The following is a 21,283-nucleotide window of genomic DNA, read 5'->3' on the forward strand; positions in this document are numbered from 1 at the left end:
AGACAAAGAGAAAATCCTGAAAGCAGCTCGGGACAAGAGATATGTAACCTACAATGGTAGAAACATTAGATTGGCAACAGACCTATCCACAGAGACCTGGCAGGCCAGAAAGCACTGGCATGATATATTCAGAGCACTAAATGAGAAAAATATGCAGCCAAGAATACTATATCCAGCTAGGCTGTCATTGAAAATAGAAGGAAAGATATAAAGCTTCCAGGACAAACAAAAACTAAGGGAATTTGTAAACATGAAACCAGCCCTACAAGAAATATTGAAAGGGGCCCTCTAAGCAAAGAGAGCGTAAAAGTAACATAGACCAGAAAGGAACACAGACAATATACAGTAACAGTCACCTTACTGGCAGTACAATGGCACTAAATTCATATCTTTCAATTGTTACCCTGAATGTAAATGGGCTAAATGCCCCAATCAAAAGACAAAGGGTATCAGATTGGATAAAAAAAACAAGACCCATCAATATGCTGTCTGCAAGAGACTCATTTTTGACCCAAAGACACATCCAGATTGAAAGTGAGGGGGTGGAAAACCATTTACCATGTTAATGGACACCAAAAGAAAGCTGGGGTGGCAATCCTTATATCAGACAAATTAGATTTTAAACTAAAGACTATAATAAGAGATGAGTAAGGACTCTATATCATACTTAAAGGGTCTATCCAACAAGAAGATCTAATAATTATAAATATCTATGCCCCTAACATGGGAGCAGCCACTTATAGAAGCCAATTAATAACAAAAGCAAAGAAACACATCGACAACAATACAATAATAGTGGGGGACTTTAACACCCCCCTCACTGAAATGGACAGATCATCTAAGCAAAAGATCAACAAGGAAATAAAGACTTTAAATGACACACTGGACCAAATGGACTTCACAGACATATTCAGAACATTCCACCCCAAAGCAATGGAATACACATTCTTCTCTAGTGCCCATGGAACATTCTCCAGAATAGATCACATTCTAGGTCAAAATCAGGTCTCAACCAGTACCAAAAGACTGGGATCATTCCCTGCCTGTTTTCAGACCACAATGCTTTGAAACTAGAACTCAATCACAAGAGGAAAATCAGAAAGAACTCAAATAAATGGAGGCTACAGAGCATCCTACTAAAGAATGAATGGGTCAACCAGGAAATTAAAGAAGAATTAAAAGAATTCATGGAAACAAATGAAAATGAAAACACAACTGCTCAAAATCTTCGGGATGCAGCAAAGGCAGTCCTAAGAAGAAAGTATATAGCAGTACAAGCCTTTCTCAAGAAACAAGAAAGGTCTCAAATACACAACCTAACCCTACACCTAAAGGAGCTGGAGAAAGAACAGCAAATAAAGCCTAAACCCAGCAGGAGAAGAGAAATAATAAAGATCAGAGCAGAAATCAATGAAATAGAAACCAAAAGAACAGTAGAACAGATCAACGAAACTAGGAGCTGGTTCTTTGAAGAATTAACAAGATTGATAAACCCCTGGCCAGACTTACCAAAAAGAAAAGAGAAATGACCCAATTAAATAAAATCATGAAAGAGGAGAGATCACAACCAACACCAAAGAAATACAAACAATTATATATTATGAGCAACTCTATGCCAGCAAATTAGATAATCTGGAAGAAATGGATGCGTTCCTAGAGATGTATAAACTACCAAAACGGAACCAGGAAGAAACAGAAAACCTGAACAGACCTATAACCACTAAGGAAATTGAAGCAGTCATCAAAAATCTCCCAACAAACAAAAGCCCAGAGCCAGATGGCTTCCCAGGGGAATTCTACCAAACATTTAAAGAATTAATACCTATTTTTCTGAAACTGTTCCAAAAAATAGAAATGAAAGAAAAACTTCCAAAACCGTTTTATGAGGCCACCATTACCTTGATCCCAAAACCAGACAAAGACCCCATCAAAAAGGAGAATTATGGACCAATATCCCTGATGAATGTGGATGCAAAAATTCCCACCAAAATACTAGACAGTAGGATCCAACAGTACATTAAAAGGATTATTCACCACAACTAATTGGGATTTATCCCTGGGCTGCAAGTTTGGTTCAACATCCACAAATCAATCAATGTGATACAATACATTAATAAAAGAAAGAACAAGAACCATATGATCCTCTCAATAGATGCAGAAAAAAGCATTTGACAAAGTACAGCATCCTTTCTTGATCAAAACTCTTCAGAGTATAGGGATAGAGGGTACATACCTCAATATCATAAAAGCCATCTATGAAAAACCCACAATGAGTATCATTCTCAATGGGGAAAAACTGCGAGCTTTCCGCCTAAGGTCAGGAACACGGCAGGGATGTCCACTATCACCACTGCTATTAACATAGTATTAGAAGTCCTTGCCACAGCAGACAACAAAAATAAAAGGCATCCGAATCAGCAAAGAAGAAGTCAAACTCTCACTCTTTGCAGATGATATGATACTTTATGTGGAAAACCCAAAAGATTCCACCCCAAAACTTCTAGAACTCATACAGGAATTCAGTAAAGGGGCAGGATATAAAATCAATGCACAGAATTCAGTGGCATTCCTATACACCAACAACAAGACAGAAGAAAGAGAAATTAAGGAGTCAATCCCATTTACAATTGCACCCAAAACCATAAGATACCTAGGAATAAATCTAACCAAAGAGGCACAATCTGTACTCAGAAAACTATAAAATCCTCATGAAAGAAATTGAGGAAGACACAAAGAAATGGAAAAACGTTCCGTGCTCATGGATTGGAAGAACAAATATTGTGAAGATGTCAGTGCTACCTAGAGCAATCTACACATTTAATGCAATTCCTATCAAAATACCATCCACTTTTTTCAAAGAAATGGAACAAATAATCCTAAAATTTGTATGGAACCAGAAAAGACCCCGAATAGCCAGAGGAGTGTTGAAAAAGAAGAGCAAAGCTGGGGGCATCAAAATTCCAGACTTCCAGCTCTATTACAAAGCTGTCATCGTCAAGACAGTATGGTACTGGCACAAAAACAGACACATAGATCAATGGAACAGAATAGAGAGCCCAGAAATGGACCCTCAACTCTATGGTCAACTCATCTTCGACAAAGCAAGAAAGAACGTCCAGTGGAAAAAAAAACAGTCTCTTCAACAAATGGTGTTAGGAAAATTGGACAGCCACATGCAGAAGAATGAAACTGGACCATTTCCTTACACCACACACAAAAATAGACTCCAAATGGTTGAAAGACCTCAATGTGAGACAGGAGTCCATCCAAATCCTAAAGGAGAACACAGGCAGCAACCTCTTTGACCTCAGCTGAAGCATCTTCTTCCTAGAAACATCACCAAAGGCAAGGGAAGCGAGGGCAAAAACGAACTATTGGGACTTCATCAAGATAAAAAGCTTTTGCAAAGCAAAGGAAACAATCGACAAAATCAAAAGACAACCAACAGAATGGGAGAAGATATTTGCAAATGACATATCAGATAAAGGGCTAGTATCCAAAATCTATAAAGAACTTACAAACTCAACACCCAAAGAACAAATAATCCAGTCAAGAAATGAGCAGAAGACATGAACAGACATTTCTGCAAAGAAGACATCCAGATGGCCAACAGACACATGAAAAAGTGCTCAACATCACTCGGCATCAGGGAAATCCAAATCAAAACCTCAATGAGATACCACTTGATACCAGTCAGAATGGCTAAAATTAACAAGTCAGGAAACGACAGATGTTGGCGGGGATGCGGAGAAATGGGAACCCTTCTACACTGTTGGTGGGAATGCAAGCTGGTAGAGCCACTCTGGAAAACACTATGGAGGTTCCTCAAAAAGTTGAAAATAGAGCTACCTTATGACCCAGCAATTGCACTAACTGGGTATATGCCCCAAAGATACAAATGTAGGGATCCGAAGGGGCACATGCACCCCAGTGTTTATAGCAGCAATGTCCATAATAACTGAACTATGGAAAGAGCCCAGATGTCCATCAACAGATGAATGGATAAAGAAGATGTGGTATATATATATATATACAATGGAATATTTTGCAGCCATCAAAAAAATGAAATCTTGCCATTTGCAACAATGTGGATGGAACTGGAGGGTATTATGCCGAGTGAAATAAGTCAATCATAGAAAGACGTGTATCATATGATCTCACTAATAGGAGAAATAATTAATCTCAGGAAACAAACTGAGGGTTGCTGGAGTGGTGGGGGGTGGGAGGGATGGGGTAGCTGGGTGATAGACATTGGGGAGAGTATGTGCTATGGTGAGCGCTGTGAATTGTGTAAGACTGTTGAATCACAGACCTGTACCTCTGAAACAAATAATACATTATATGTTAAAAAAAAGAAGATAGTAGGAAGGGAAAAATGAAGGGGGGGAAATCGGAGGGGAGGCAAACCATGAGAGACTATGGACTCTGAGAAACAAACTGAGGGTTCTAGAGGGGAGAGGGGTGGGGGCATGGGTTAGCCTGGTGATGGGTATTAAAGAGGGCACGTACTGGATGGAGCACTGAATGGATCATGGAACACTACATCAAAAACTAATGATGTAATGTATGGTGATTAACATAACATAATAAAATTTAAAAAAAAAAAAGCTGGAATAGCCATCCTTATATCAGACAAACTAGATTTTTTTTTTAAGTTTTTATTTATTTATTTGACAGGGTGAGACATAGTGAGAGAGGGAACACAAGCAGGGGTAGTGGGAGAGGGAGAAGCAGGCTTCCCACTGAGCAGGGAGCCTGATGCAGGGCCCAATCCCAGGAGCCCAGGATTATGACCTGAGGCGAAGGCAGACGCTTAATGACTGAGCCACCTAGGCTCCCCAGACAAACTAGATTTGAAACCAAAGGTTGTAACAAGAGATGAAGGGCACAGTATATAATAATAAAACAGTCTATCCAACAACAACATCTAACAATTAAAAATATTTATGCCCCTAACTTGGGAGATATAAATCAATTAATAATAAACATAAAGAAACTCATTGATAATAATACAGTAACAGTAGGGAACTTTAACATCCCACTTCGTGAAATGAACAGATCATCTAACCAGATAATCAACAAGGAAATGATGGCTTTGAACGACACACTGGACCAGATGGACTGAACAGGTACATTCAGAACATTTCATCCTAAAGCAGCAGAATACACATTCTTTTCAAGTACACATGGGACATTCTCCAGAATCGATCACAGACTAGGTCACAAATCAGACCTTAACAAATACAAAAAGATTGAGATCATACCGTGCATAGTTTCTGACCACAACCCTTATGAAACTTAAAATCAACCACTAGAAAAAATTTGGAAAGACCACAGATAAATGGAGGTTAAAGAACATCCTACGAAGAAAGAATGGGTTAACCAGGAAATTGAAGAAATTAAAAAAATACATGGAAGCAAATGAAAATGAAAACACAACAGTCCAGAACTTTTGGGATGCAGCAAAAGCAGTCATTAGAGGGAAGTATATAACAGTACAGGCCCACCTCAAGAGGCAAAAAAAAAAAAAAAGGTCTCAAATACACAACTTAATCTTAACACCTAGAAGAGCTAGAAAAGGAACAACAAATAAAGCCTAAAGCCAGCAGAAGGGAAATGATAAAAATTAGAGCAGAAATAAATTATATAGAAACAACAACAAAACCAGTAGAACAGATCAATGAAACTAGGAGCTGATTCTTTGAAAGAAATAATAAAATTAGTAAACCCCTAGGCAGACTTATCAAAAAGAAAAGAGAAAGGACCCAAATCAACAAAATCATGAATGAAAGAGGAGAGATCACAACCAACACCAAAGAAATACAAACAGTTATAAAAGAATATTATGAAAAGTTACATGCCAGCAAATTGGGCAATCTGAAAGAAATGGATAAATTCCTAGAAACATTCAAACTACCAAAACCAGAACAAGAAGAAATAGAAAATTTGAGCATACCTGTAACTAGCAAAGAAATGGAGTCAGTAATCAAAAATCTCCCAATAAACAAGAGTCCAGGGCCAGGTGGCTTCCCAGGGAAATTCTACCAAACATTTAAAGAAGAGTTAATACCTATTTTTCTAAAACTATTCCAAAAATAGAAATGGAAGGAAAACTTTCAAACTCATTCTCTTAGGCCAGCATTACCTTGATTCCAAAATCAAAGACCCCACTAAAAAGGAGAATTACAGGTCAATATCTCTAATGAGCATGGATGCAAAAATTCTCAACAAGATACTAGATAATAGGATCTAACGGTACATTAAAAGGATTATTCACCATGATCAAGCGGATTTATTCCTTGGCTGCAAGGGTCGTTTAATATTTGTAAATCAATCAACCTGCTACACACTACATTAATAATTTTTAAAAAGGATAAGAATCATATGATCCTCTCAATAAATGCAGAAAAGGCATTCGGCAAAACACAGCATCCATTCTTGATAAAAACTCTCAACAAAGTAGTTATAGATGGAACATACCTTAACATCATAAAAGCCATATACAAAAGACCCACAGCTCATATCATCCTCAATGGGGAAAGACCAAGAGCTTTTCCCCTAAGGTCAGGAACGCAACAGGGATGTCCACTGTCACCATTGTTATTTAATATAGTACTGGAAGTCCTAGCCTTAGCAATCAAACAACAAAAAGAAATAAAAGACATCCAAATTGGCAAGGAGGAAGTTAAACTTTCACTATTTGCAGAGGAAATGATACTCTATGTAGAAAACCTAAAAGACAACCAAAAAATTCCTAGCACTGATAAATTCAGCAAAGTCACAGGATACAAAATCAACGTACAGAAATCTATGGCATTTCTATATATTAATAATGAAGCAGCAGAAAGAGAAATCAAGGAATTGATCCCATTTACAATTGCACCAAAACCCATAAGATACCTAGGAATAAATGTAACCAAAGAGGTTAAAGATCAGTACTCTGAAAACTATAGAACACTTAAGAAAGAAATTGAAGAGGACACAAAGAAATGGAAAACATTCCATGCCCATGTATTGGAAGAACAAATATTGTAAAAGTGTCTAGTCTATACCACCCAAAGCAGTCTATATATTTAATAAATCCCTATCAAAGTACCACCAACATTTTTCACAGAGCTAGAACATACCATCCTAAAATTTGTATGGAACCGCAAAAGACCATGGAATAGCCAAAGCAGAAGACGAAAAAGAAAAGCAAAGCTGGAGGCATCAGAATGCAGGACTTCAAACTATATTACAAAGCTATAGTGATCAAAACAGTATGGTACTGGGGGGGTGGGAAACAGACACCTAAGATCAATGGAACACATCAGTGGAACAGAATAGAAAACCCAGAAATGGACCATAACTATATGGTCAACTCATTTTCAACAAAGCAGGAAAGAATATCCAATGGAAAAAAAAGAGAGTCTTTTCAACAAATGGTGTTGGGAAAACTGGACAGCCACATGCAGAAGAATGAAACTGAACCACTTTCTTACACCATACACAAAAATAAATACAAAATGGATGAAAGACCTACATGTGAGATAGGAAGCCATCAAAATCCTAGAGGAGAACACAGGCAATAATATCTGAGATCAGCCATAGCCAATTTCTTATAGACATATCTCTGGAGGCTAGGGAAACAAAAGCAAAAATCAACTCCTTGGACTTCATCAAGATAAAAAGCTGCTGAGCAAAGGAAGCTATCAACAAAACTTAAAGGCAACCTACTGAATGGGAGAAGGTATTTGCAAATGACATATCTGATAAAGGGTTAGTATCCAAAATCTATAAAGAACTTATCAAACTCAACACCCAAAAAAACAAATAATCCAGTTAAGAAGTGGGCAGAAGACATGAACAGACACTTTTCCAAAGAAGACATCCAGATGGCTAACAGACGCATGCAAAGATGTTCAATATCACTCATCATCAGGGAAATACAAATCAAAACCATGATGTGATACCACCTCGCACCTGTCAGAATGGCTAAAATTAACAACACAGGAAACGAGATGTTAGCAAGGATGAAAAGAAAGGGGAATCCTCTTACACTGTTGGTGGGAATGTGGTTGGGACAGTCACTCTGGAGAACAGTATGGAGGTTCCTCAAAGAGTTAAAAATAGAACTACCCTCTGATCCAGCAGTTGCAGTACAAGGTATTTACCCAAAGGATGCAAACCTACTGATTCAAAAGGGCACATGCACCCTGATGTTTACAACAGCACTATCAACAATAGCTAAATTATGGAAAGAGCCCAAATGTCCATCAGCTGATGAGTGGATAAAGAAAAGGTGGTATATACGTATGTATACACACACACACACACACACACACACACACACACACACACACCGGAATATTACTCAGCCATCAAAAAATGAAATCTTGCCATTTGCAATGACATGGATGGAGCTAGAGTGTATTATGCTAAGTGAAATAGTCAGACAAAGACAAATACCATATGATTTCACTCATCTATGGAGTTTAAGAAACAAAACAGATGAATTAGGGGATGGGAAAAAAAGGGAGAGGGAGACAAACCATGAGACTCTTAACTATAGAGAACAAACTGAGGGTTGCTGGATGGGAGGTGGGCAGGGGATGGGCTAAATGGGCAATGGGCATTAAGGAGGGCACTTGTGATGAGCACAGGGTGTTACATGTAAGTGATGAATCACTAAATTCTCCTCCTAAAACCAATATTACACTATATGTTAACTAACTACAATGTAAATAAAAATTGATAATAAATAAATCGCATTTAGCTTTACTGTCCTATCTATTCAAGCCGAATTTCATTTCAGTAAGTGTCACTGGAATATATTTAAATGTGCTCATACAAATAGGCAGAGGACCTCCACTGGTCCTTTTTATATAAGGACAAGTCAGTGGCAAGTAGATAAAGTGTTCACCTGAAGTTAGTGATAATGTTCTCTCCTGTTGTCTGAGGAGTTGGAGAATTAAGCAGCAAATGTAATTTCCAAATCAGTGGGTCATGAATACAGAAGACTTGTGACCATTAGCTCAAGAGATTTATGACATTCTCCTATCAACATTTGTTTTTACCTTGTTTTTGCATGTGAACATTAGTTTTAAAATGAGAATAAGTGTATCACATAACACTCCGTACAGAAAGAAAACAAAATATGACAAAAAAGGAATGACATTGGCACCCCAGCTCCATGAAGTCAGTAGCAGTCAAACTGCTTATTATTAGTATCAATTTCTGCTCTTACTTCAGTGCGTCAATAATTTAGTGGACTACATAAACTTGAATTATATTCTACAAGTATTAGTTCCTCATACTAAACTGTCTAATTATCTTTACACCACTCCATCCCACCCCTTACCTCATTCTTTCCAGTCAGCACCAGATGTACTTAAAGAGGTTAAAAATCTCCTTTTTCAAGTGGGAGTTTACTGGGAAGTAGTCTCTAGGTAGTGAATAAGAGAGTATGTTCTGAATCAGTAGACTTAAATTCAAATTTTTCCTGGTTTTATGACCTCAGGAAGTTACTTAATCTCTTTCATCCTCACTTTCATTGCCTTTAAAACAAGATAGTAGGGTGCCTGTGTGGTTCGGTCGGTTAAGTGTCTGCCTTCAGCTCAGGTTATGATCCCAGAGTCCTGGGATCAAGTCCCACAGCATCAGGCTCCCTGCTCAGTGGGGAGTCTGCTTCTCTCCTTCCCTCTGCCCCTGCCCCCTGTTCATGCGCTCTCGCTCTCTCTCAAATAAATAAAATCTTTAAAATATATATAAAAATAAAACAAGATAGTGGTACCTGCCTTTATGGGATTGTTGAAAGGATATAATAAAATAAGATGTTTTTAATGTTTGTAGTATCTGCTTAAACTGATTAGGAGAATGAGCTTTAAGCTGAGTTTGGATTCCCAGCTCTACTAGTTATCTGTGTGATCTTGGGCAAGTTAGTCTCTGTTTCCTTACTATGTGTCTGGCACATTAGAAATTCATAACTGATAATAATAGCAGTATTGTAATAGCTATATGGTTTTTAAGATTGTAGTATTAACTGGATCTTGGCCTCTTATTAGTGAGTTTATAAATTAAAATAAATAATGCCTTTTAAATCGTAGTACAAATTTTAGGAAAGTGTCGTTAATTTGGCACTTCAGAGAAGATTTTAGGAATACTATTTAAATCCCAAATACTGATATTTAGCTCAAAGCTCTGGCTTTGAGGTATCCTTCCATGAAAAATACTTTCTGAATACATTAATATAAATATGTAATTTTAGGAATTCTATTAAAAGTTAATTTTAAGGCAAATTCATAAAATAAAAACAAGAGAGAAAGTTTAAATTATTTTAAGAGAAAAGTATCTAAGAGGTAAGAGATTAATCTGTAGTACTAATAAGAGGGACTCATTTTCAAGGACTTTAGAAGAACCCTTCACTTCTGAAAAGAATTACCTCCACAAGCCTCATTCCCCTGCATTAACCTTCCACACTTTCAGGAGTGCCTTAAATGCCCCCTGCTGTACCTGCCAACTTCCTGCTCATCAGCTGTCCTGCTCTGTGAAAGTAATCTCTGAAACCCCAGAGATCTTGTTCTTTCTCATTTTTTTGCATTTTGTTGCACTGTACTGTCTCTCGTATTTTCTAATTAAACCATAAATTCTCCAAGAGGATAAATCTTTGTGGTCATTTGCATAGCATGTTGCCTAAAATGTTCTCTAGCACATAACAGATATTCATCTAAAATTTCATTCCATGCTAATTAATGTTAACGTGAACACACTAATTACAAATTATTCTGATCTATTTCAGTGAGTCCCTTGAGTTTTTTCATTAATGTAATTTGAGTTAGCCTTTCTGTGAATTGAAAGTACAAAGACTACAAGTTTTTAAACAGTATTTTCCAATTAAATCTTTTCAGTAATTTATATTGAAATTCCCAGTTAAGATTAATTGCTATTACTTTACCAACAAAATTAAATCCAGCTAGCAGTAAAGCTTTCATAAATTTTAGAAAGAGTACATCAACTATTTATCAACACCTGAATAAAAACATGGAATTCTCAGCAAGTAATTTTACTTTATTTTTCATTAATATACTTCCTTTTGATGTAAAATATTTCTAAAATATACTAGGTGAAACCTCTGCCTCCTAGTGACCAACATTTTATCAGCTTAATGCTTAATGACCTGCAACTGTCATATAGAATATTTTTGCTTTTCCTGAACTAGATATTATTTAAATTGAAGTTATTCATTGTATCACCATATTTTATGTGGTGTGTAGTTACTTCAAAGTACATGACCTATAAAATGCATTAAGTTAATCAAAGTAAATAAACCTGATCTTGGCAGTCTTGAGCACAAAACAGTTTTTTAATTGCACTACCCTACCATAGATAAGATGAACGTATCTCTATTATATATTGTATTCACAATCATGAAGACGATTGTTAAAATTAGTAAAATTCATAATGAAGTATAGCCTATGCAGAGAAGAATTTAATGAACTTTAAAGACATTTTTTCCTTGGGCGCCTGGGTGGCTCAGTTGGTTAAGCGACTGCCGTCGGCTCAGGTCATGATCCTGGAGTCCTGGGATCGAGTCCCACATCGGGCTCCCTGCTCAGTGGGGGGTCTGCTTCTCCCTCTGACCCTCTTCCCTCTCATGCTCTCTGTCTCTCATTCTCTCTCTCTCAAATAAAAAAAATAAAATAAATAAATCTAAAAAAAAAAGACATTTTTTCCTTTACATAAAGGAAAAAGAACATGCCTCCAAATCTAGTGCATCCACATCCTGCAACTATGTCCACCTTCTCCACCTTCACTTGGTTACAGAAGTATTGTTCCCTGTAGCAGAAATAGTGCTGCCTCCCTGTATTTGCCCCAGGCCTCTTCTGTTGCCTTCACAAGACTTCTCCATTCTGGTCTTATTCCCTCCCCCTGCCACATTCTCTTTCTGGGCACTGTATCATTCCTCTCTTATATAAGAACTTCAGCATCTCCCATATTTAAGGAAAAACATTCCTCCTGTGACCCTACATCCACTGTCTCCATACTTTGTAATCCCTTTTCATAGGCAAGCTCTTTATTTTGTGTTGTGCTCACTTTCTCAACTCCCAGTCATCCTTCAGCCCGCTTCAGTCTGGCACCCATTCTCCAACGACAGCACTCTTGTCAAGACCATCAGTGACCTCCTCTTGTCAGATCCAGTGAAGATATTCCATATTCTCGGCATCCGTGACCCCAGCAGTACTGACACTATGACCTGCTCTCACCTCAAACCAGTCCCTTCTTTTGGCTTCTAGGACCCCATACTTTCTTGTGTTGTTTTCTTACCATCCTAGTGGTTTCTTCTCTGTCTCCTTTGATGAAATTCAACCAGAACCATCTAAGCTGGGGAAATCAAACAGGTCATTCTGATGGGGAGAGTTTGAATGAAGGGGCTGACTTGTCAGTCCTAGCAAGCAGTGAGAAACTGTCTATGTCACAGGAGATAATGGAGTTTGAAGGCAAGACGTAACAAACTAAAGGAGGTGGGAGGCCATCTGGCAAAGGAAGGATGATATTTTTGAGGCCTTAAGTATGGTGTGGGAGTTGAGATTTCAAAGAGCAGTAAGCAAACGTTCATTTTCTTGGTATAGAGAAGATAGCAAATGGTGATAGAGCTTCCATAAAAGAGGTTATAATGGAAGCCTTGTAAGCAACAGTGAGATTTGTAGGGAAGATAGAAAGTTATTCCCATTTCCAAAATGTGTTTCAGATAGGAAAAAATTTCAGTAGATTTTCTTATCCCCTTCTTTTGGGGGTAGGGGGGGATTTTAAAAGGTGTTGTTCTCTTCTTGAAATTGAGCGCACTGTTATCTTCATTCAGCCTCTTGCTTGATGCAAGATTCATGAAGCAGTTTTGTTATCAGCAGATGAGGAGTCAGAGAGGCATCCTCATGAGAGGCATTCAGTCAGGACTCTGTTAGAGTGTGGCCCCTTCTGGAAATCGTGGTTCTGATTTCTAGGAGCAGCATTGTGACTCTGTAGGTCTTTACCAGCTTCGCTGCTTCTGTGCCATAAGGGAGGTGAAATAAATGTTTGTTTTCAGAGGCCACGGAGGAGGATTATCAGTAACTTCTTTATTTTCTTTAACTTTCAGTTACAGGCACATATATCTCTGTATGTCTTTCTCTGTCTCCCTTTCTATATATATACCTTTCTAACTGTCAAGAAGATAAATTCATCAGCCTACTCACATATTTTCCTATTGGATAGTACTCTCTCCCTGTTCCTTACATAGCTAGAGAGTTATTTATATTCTCAGAATGAATAGGGCCATCATACATTTCCAAGATTTCTAAAAGCATTAAAAGCCAGTATTTCTGGATGGCTGGGAGGAGGGCCCTTAGTGATGCACTATTAGAAAAACAGAACGTGGAAGTCCACAGCAGAAAGTTTGATATTTTTCCTTTAGGCAAAGTGCATAAGGTTATTAGTATGGAAAATAAAGGAAAGGAGATGATTAGAGAGAGGGAGAGAGAGGCTTTAAGAGGAACCAGGAGGAATAAATGACTGCAAGGATAGATAATGTAGATAGCATTCATTTCAAAGTCAGTGAGAAGGAATAAATGATTTGTGCTGGGCACCTGCAGGAGGAGAATTTAAGCCTATCTCCCTACCACATAGGAACATATGAAAGAACAGCCTTCATTAATAAAAGGCTGGTAGGGAAATCAGGACTCAAAGTGTGACTTAACAGTGACAGGAAAACTAAGCAGCTGACAGGGAAATGAGGGAACAGCAGGGTTGCATACGTAGGAAGAATTAGAAATGCCACGGAAGGGCAAAGTGAGAACTGCTAGTTCACCATTCCTCCAAATGCTGGTCTCCCTTACGTGGGCTTTCCTATGCTTGCCTGTATTCCACTCTGACTGGGGTCTCAGTCCTAACCCTTCATATTCTCCATCCCTCGAACACATCTACGGTACCATGCTGTAGCTGGGAAAAGAACACCCATCCCTAAGGATGGGAAGTGTCACAGGCCAAACGTGCGGAGCTTCACAATTCCTGTATGCCCTGGAGTTTGTGAGTTTCTTTAACACCTACTTCATCTGTAAAATAAAGGTAACCGTCTCTAGTTCCAGGGTTATGGTGGGAATAACATACATAAAGCTTCTCTGCCGTTCCTTGAGATCAAGTGTCACTAAAAGATCTTTTTATTATTATTAGGCAAATTCATGTGCCACAAGTTCTCTTGGATTCTTTGAAACTACATTATCCCAGTTCTCTTGGTACCTCTCTTTCTGTCATTGGTTTCTCTTCCTTTTCCTGCCCATTAAGCGTTCGTGCTCCCCAGGATCTGTCCTTTGCTTACTACTCTCCTCCTCTTGTTTAGCGCCCATGTATACTGATGCTAACTCTCAGATCCCCTTCAGTGTCTCCAGCCCAGGCTCCTCTCCTGAGCTTCAGACTTCGGTATCCAAACCAGCTGCCAGATGCCAGCTTACGGGTTTCTCCATTTCCTTGAGTTCATCATATCCCAAACTGAACTCACCATCTTCTCCCTAAACCAGCACATTCTTTTCTTGGTTTCATTTGGTAGTACTGCTTTTCACGCACCTCATCAAAACCCAGGAAATGTCTCTGAACCCTTTCTCTCTTTGCCACTTCCATCCTTCACATGCAGTCAGATACAAAGTCTTCCTAATTTTGCTTCCTAGGTATTTATCGAATTCATCCTCTCTTCTCCCTACCTCTAGAGAATTTACAGGAAACAGATCAAGAAAAAATTCTTGGGGAGTGTCTTAACAACAGTTACTTCTGTTTTTCTTGGAAATTTATGAGTTGAAATGTACATTTCCAGCTTAAAGAAAAGACACTAATATGAACATTATATAGGAGAGATTCAACAGATTCATTTTTCACATATTACTTCTTTGCTGATATTAATGAAGTCACTTGAAAAGAATGTAAAATTTAGCTACATTGGGAACAATTTAAAATATTCCCTTTTACCACATAAAACAACTATCAAAATTTATACTATATGCTAACTAGCAAACAATAATATATCCTTGAAATAAGAAAGTAACTCATCCACCATGCATTATTATAAAGAAAAATATAAGTTATAACTAACTGCATTTTTTTGAAATGAGCAGAATTCTTAATATCATATAGTCCTTAAGGATGTACTGAATATAAATTAAAAGATAACATTGTAAGATATATAAATATGTTCTCATGATGGATATGTTAATTTCTCTTTGGGAAACAGAGTTCTCAAAATTGCATTCAGTAGCAAGTCATAGTTTAGAATGGTTCCAAATTTAAAATATTTGTAGAGAAGCATAGTAAATAACAGAATTTAGTCATCTCTTCTGATGGCCCTTCCTTAAGGATTCATTAACAAATTTTTAATATAATTATATAAAACAGTTCACCTATTTAACATGCACTTTTAAAACATTGCCATTTAACAGCATTTACTTTACAATTAAATATAAGAAATACATACATTAAACTGTTTCTCCTGTATTCTGAAGTATCAGTTTTCTTTCAAAGCATTTTCAGAGGGCAGATGCCTAGAATGCTGTTGTACAACTATATTGTTTATAATCTATTTTGAGAGTGTAGGTGCTGTTTTTACATTGTCTCAACTGTTTATTCAAGCTTTTTATTTAAGTCAGCATTTCAAAGAAAGACACTGGAATTTTCTTTTTCGCAAAGTCCCCTTGTAGAGGACGTGTACCCATGTGTAGAGAAGTGTGAGGCCTCCTTTTGGCACCAAGCCCATGTCAGTCTAGCAGTTTGGCCATTTTTTCACATTGCCATATTCCTTTGAAAATTAGAAAGAAAAAAAAAAAGCTGTTCTCCGCTTTTTTGAGTCTGCCAAGGGATGAAATACTTTGATCCTTCAACTAACATTAGAGTACTTCTCTCAGGTAATGAGGTAATGACAAAACACATTTAATTTATTCTCCCTCCTTATAAACACTGAATATTTTTAAGGAAAAATATCTGAAGACTTACTGTGGGCTTTTTTATTAAAAAGAAGTACACCTGCTCCAAACCAAAAGTTGGTAATGCACAAAAATGTAAGTCATTTAAAATGTGCCTGAAGCTACTTGTAGCTAAAACATTGATTTACCTAGATATAAAGTCCTTACCTGCCTTGCACTGAACTTGGGCCCTGAGTCTGTGTGTTACTTGATTGGGAGCCAGTAGGGCAAATCCACTACCATCACCCTCTGCAGGCCTTTATTCCTCATGTCTAGGCTGTGATCGCAGCCTTTCCCATTGCTTCTTCCACATAGATGTTATTTCTGACAGCTACTTTTTAATTTTCATATTTTTATAGTTAGTTTTCATATTCAGCTTCATCTATTATCCCACACCTCTTTTTTTTTTTTTTAAAGATTTTATTTATTTATTTGACAGAGACACAACAAAAGAGGGAACACAAGCAGGGGGAGTGGGAGAGGGAGAAGCAGGCTTCCTGCTAAGCAGGGAGCCCAATGCGGGGTTCAATCCCAGGACCGTAAGATCATGACCTGAGCCGAAGGCAGACACTTAACAACTGAGCCACCCAGGTGCCCCTATCCCACACCTCTTTTAAGTTTTTCATTTGGAATTTTCCATACGTTTGAAGACCATTTTTAGAATTACTTTGAAGACCGGTTTTGGAATTACTTCCTCCATACGTTAGAAGACCATTTTTAGAATTACTTCCTCTGAGACATCTCTGATGATCTAAGGTCTAGAAATGATTTCACATATTTCCAAAATCTGTAACTTTTATTATCATTGTTTCTCAATAGTATTTAGCATTTTTAATAAACATTTTTATTCTGGCCTCCTGTTGGTAGTATACAGCACCATCTATTAAGAATTCTTGGACTCAGTTACGTTCCTTGCTGCTGTGGACTCTGGGCTGCTGGCATTGGTGAAGGATCTCAAGATGGCTGCACGAAAACTTGCTCTAAAAACCATTGACTGGGTAGTTTGGGGAGATCATACCTCGAAACCAGAAGGCCATTGCTAACTCCCTGAAATCCTGGAATGAGACACTTACCTCCAGGTTGGCTGCTATCCATGAGAAACCACTTGCTGTCGACTGGGCTTACTACAAGGCCAATGTGGCGAAGGCTGGTTTGGTAGATGACTTTGAGAAGAAGTTTAATGCCCTGAAGGTTCCTGTGCCAGAGGATAAATATACTGTTCAGGTGGATGCTGAAGAAAAAGAAGATGTGAAAAGTTGTGCCGAGTTTTTGTCTCTCTCAAAGGCCAGGATTGAGGAATATGAAAAAGAGCTGGAGAAGATGAGGAACATAATTCCATTTGATCAGATGACCATTGAGGACCTGAATGAAGTCTTCGCAGAAACCAAATTAGACAAGAAGAAGTATCCCTATTGGCCTCACAAGACAATTGAGAATTTATAAACTTGAGTTGGGGAGAAAGCTCTGGCCCTCGTATTGTAAATGCTGGACATTAAAAATAATGATACGGTGAAAAAATAAATAAATAAATAAGAATTCTTGCCAAAGGGGCACTGGTTAAGCATCTGCCTTCAGCTCAGGTCATCATCTGGGGTCCTGGGATCAAGCCCCATGTCGGGCTCCCGGCTCAGTGGGGAATCTGCTTCTCCCTCTCTCTCTGCCTGCTGCTCCCCCTGCTTGTGCTCTCTCTTCTGTCTCTGTCAAATAAATAAATAAAATCTTTTTAAAAAAGAAAAAATTCTTAACCAAAAATCAAACTTGAATCTCAACACACCTCTGGATCTAAGTACCAGTTTATAGAAAATATAGAAGTTAGGGGCGCCTGGGTGGCTCAGTCGTTTAGCTTCTGCCTTTGGCTCAGGTCATGATCCCAGGGTCCTGGGATCGAGCCCCGCGTCGGGCTCCCTGCTCAGTGGGAAGCCTGCTTCTCCTTCTCCCACTCCCCCTGCTTGTGTTCTCTCTTCACTGACTCTCTCTCTCTGTCAAATAAATAAATAAAATCTTTAAAAGGAAAAAAAAATACGGAAGTTAGAGGAACATGTGAAATGACACCAAGAAGGTGCAGTCAGCAAAATTTTCTAGACTGTAAGAAACTTTGCAGGTCAAATGACCAGGCATCGGGGCGCCTGGGTGGCTCAGGTCGTTAAGCGTCTGCCTTCGGCTCAGGTCATGATCCCAGGGTCCTGGGATAGAGCCCCACATGAGGCTCCCTGCTCCGCAGGAAGCCTGCTTCTTCCTCTCCCACTCCCCCTGCTTGTGTTCCCTCTCTCGCTGTGTCTCTCTCTGTCAAATAAATAAATAAGATCTTTTAAAAAAAGACCAGGCATCTTTAACAAGTAAGTTGGTTAAGCATCTGACTCTTGATCTCAGCCCAGGTCTTGATCTCAGGGTTATGAATTCAGGCCCCACATTGGGCTCTACACTAGACATGGAGCCTACTTAAAAAAAAAAAAAAAAAAAGATTTAAGACCAGAAAGCAAAAGAAAAATTTAAAACTTGTGAATCAAAGTACACTCTGAAGAGAATGAAAAGGCAACCCACAGGAAAGGAGAAAATATTTGCGAATCATATAAGGGGTTAAAATCCAGTATATATAAAGAACTCCTATAACTCAACAACAAGAAAACCAAACTTATTAAAAAATGGGCAAAGACTCGAATAGACCTTTCTCCAAAGAAGATACACAGTTGACTAATTTCTATGTGAAAATATGCCTGACATCACTAACCATTAGGGAAATGCAGGTCAAAACCATAATGAGATACCCCTTAATACCACTATTATCAAGAAAAAAAACAAGTGTTGGCAAGGATGTGGAGGAATCATAACCTCTGTGCACTGTTAGTGGGAATGTGAAATGGTGCCACCACTTTTGAAAAAAGTATGGGGGTTCCTCAAATTAAGAATAAAATGACCATACAATCCAGCAATCCCACCCTGGGTAAATACCCAAAAAAATTAAAAGAAACTCAAACAGATACTTGTACACCAATGTTGGTAGCAGAATTACTCACAATAGCCATTAGCTGGGTGGAAACAACCCAGATGTCCATCAACAGATGGATAAACAAAATGTGGTATATATATATATATAGTGGAATATTTTTCAACCTTACAAAGGAATGGAATTCTGACACATGCTACAATGTGGATGAACCTTGAAGACATTATGCTAAGTGAAATAAGCCAGACACAAAAGGACAAATACTGTATGATTCCATTTATATGAGGTCCGTAGAGTAGGCAAATTCATAGCAACAGAAAACAGAAGAGAGGTTACAGGGGCTGGAGGCAGGGGTTTTAATTTGTAATGATTAAAAAGTTCTGATAATGGTTGCAAAACAATGAATACTTCATGCACTACACTGTACATTTAAAAATGGTTAAAATGGTAAAATTTTTGTTACGTGTATTTTGCCACAATAAAAAAAAAAGTGACTTGAGACCTTTTGACCAAATGTAATGCAGGGACCTTTTTTGAATTCTGATTTGAGCACACTTGAAAAAATTTTTTTCTGAAACAGGGACATTTGTAAAAGTGATGTGAGTTTGATGATATTGAGGAATTATTGATAATTTTTTAGGTGTGGCAAATATATTTGTGGGAAGGGGACAGTCTTTTTGGAGATACAGCTTGTATTTTCTCCTGTGAAATAATATGTTGAGATTTGTCTTAAGATAATCCAGTGGGGAGGGTTGGGGTGGCTCCTGGGTGGCTCAGTCTGTCAAGTGTCTGACTTCGGCTCAGGTCATGATCACAGGGTCCTGAAATAGAGCCCTGAGTTGGGCTCAGTGCGCAGCAGGGAGTCTGCTTCTCCGTCTCCCTCTGCCCCTCTGCTCACTTGTGCATGTGCACTCTCTCCCCCTCTCTCTCAAATAAATAAAATCTTTTAAAAAAATAATTCAGTGGGAAGTGGGGGGAAGGGAGTGAAAAGAGGTATAGATAAAACAAGAACTGCCATGAGTTAATTACTGAAGTTGATATATATAATACAGTTATTTATTATATTCTCTCTACTTTTGTGTATGATTGAAGTTTTCCATGATAAAGTTTTTTTTTAATTGTGTATTTTGCTATTATATCAAACTTGTGATCCAGAAGGAAAATTATTTTTAGCTTCTCAGGAAGCCATGATTTACAAGACACTGTTTCTATATTTATTGCTGTTCTTTTCATTGCAAGCACATAAGCCCAGACACTATCTATTTGAGCAAGAAAGGACAGATGTAGAGCTAGTAGTAGCCAGACACAGAGCTAGCTTCAAGTTCAATTTAATCCAGTGCTCAGACATCACCAGTATCCATCTTTCAGGCCTGCCAATTAAAGATTGGCTGCATTCTCAGGCCCTAAACACTGGCTGTCTGACAGTTCCAGGCACTCTCCATTGCCTCACATTCCTAAGTGAAACATTCTCACATCATCAAAGCCCAGGGGAATGGGGGAGGAAAAAAAAATAAAGTGAATGATTCAGCATTCTTGTCAGAAATTCCACTCTGAGTGACCCAGCTTAGGTCAAGGCCCATCCCTGAACCAGTCCCTGCAGCCATTAGCTTGGGTCAGCCTTTTGCCCATCTCTGCACCAATTCAGTGAGAGTACGATGATTGGCTTAGGCCTATCAGCATCTACCTTCAAAGGTGAGGATGGTCATCCTACCAAAACTACATGTTTGAGAATGGAGAAGGAATGGTTTCCCAAAGGAAAATCAAGTTACTGCTGCAAAAATTTAATTAATCTCATTTTAAATAATATAGGTTGACCTTTTGTATATTGAGATCTTTGTTACTCTACTGAATTTTTAAATTTGCTTCACTTGAGATGTTATGAATAGTGAAATTTAGATAGAAATTGCATGAAGTGCCATGCAAATAAAACCTGTAGTGGATACCTATTATTTGCTAGCCAACATCCATTCCCCTTTTTTACTAGTAATAGTAACCTGATGAGAAAAGATAGTATCTTTTTTAAGTGTTAGTACTGTACTTAACTCTCCATTATAGAAGTTTTCCACTGTACCAAAGAGAGGTAAATTAAAGTAAAAATGTGTGTGTTTTTATCCCCCCCCCTTTTTTGAGGGGGGAGGGGCAGAGGGAGAGAGAGAGAATCCTAAGCAGTCTCCATGCCCAGCACCAGACGCAGGGATTGATCTCACGACCCTGAGATCATGACCTGAGCAGAAATCAAGAGTCAGATGCTTAAGCAACCAAGCCACCCAGGTGCCCCAAAATGTGTGTGTTTTTAATTAGGTGAAGTTTCCATATAGTATCTATATATGATTACTTCTAAACCTTCTAAAACTTACCTTCTGATGTTTTTATTTTATCTCTTTCA

The 21,283-nt window shown here is 38.2% G+C and overlaps 1 protein-coding gene and 1 pseudogene across 2 annotated transcripts in view; both read left to right on the forward strand.

Annotated features, from left to right (window-relative positions):
• MICU2 (mitochondrial calcium uptake 2) overlaps positions 1–21,283 on the forward strand; it is a 174,572-nt gene that overhangs the window by 84,325 nt on the left and 68,964 nt on the right. The window lies entirely within an intron of this gene.
• LOC123838415 (ATP synthase subunit d, mitochondrial-like) lies at positions 16,527–21,278 on the forward strand (annotated as a pseudogene).

The sequence above is a fragment of the Mirounga angustirostris genome, unplaced genomic scaffold (genome assembly GCF_029215605.1).
Source record: "Mirounga angustirostris isolate CCGP_5_RB_7025 unplaced genomic scaffold, mMirAng1.0.hap1 SCAF_3, whole genome shotgun sequence".
In the NCBI taxonomy this organism is placed as follows: Eukaryota; Metazoa; Chordata; class Mammalia; order Carnivora; family Phocidae; genus Mirounga; species Mirounga angustirostris.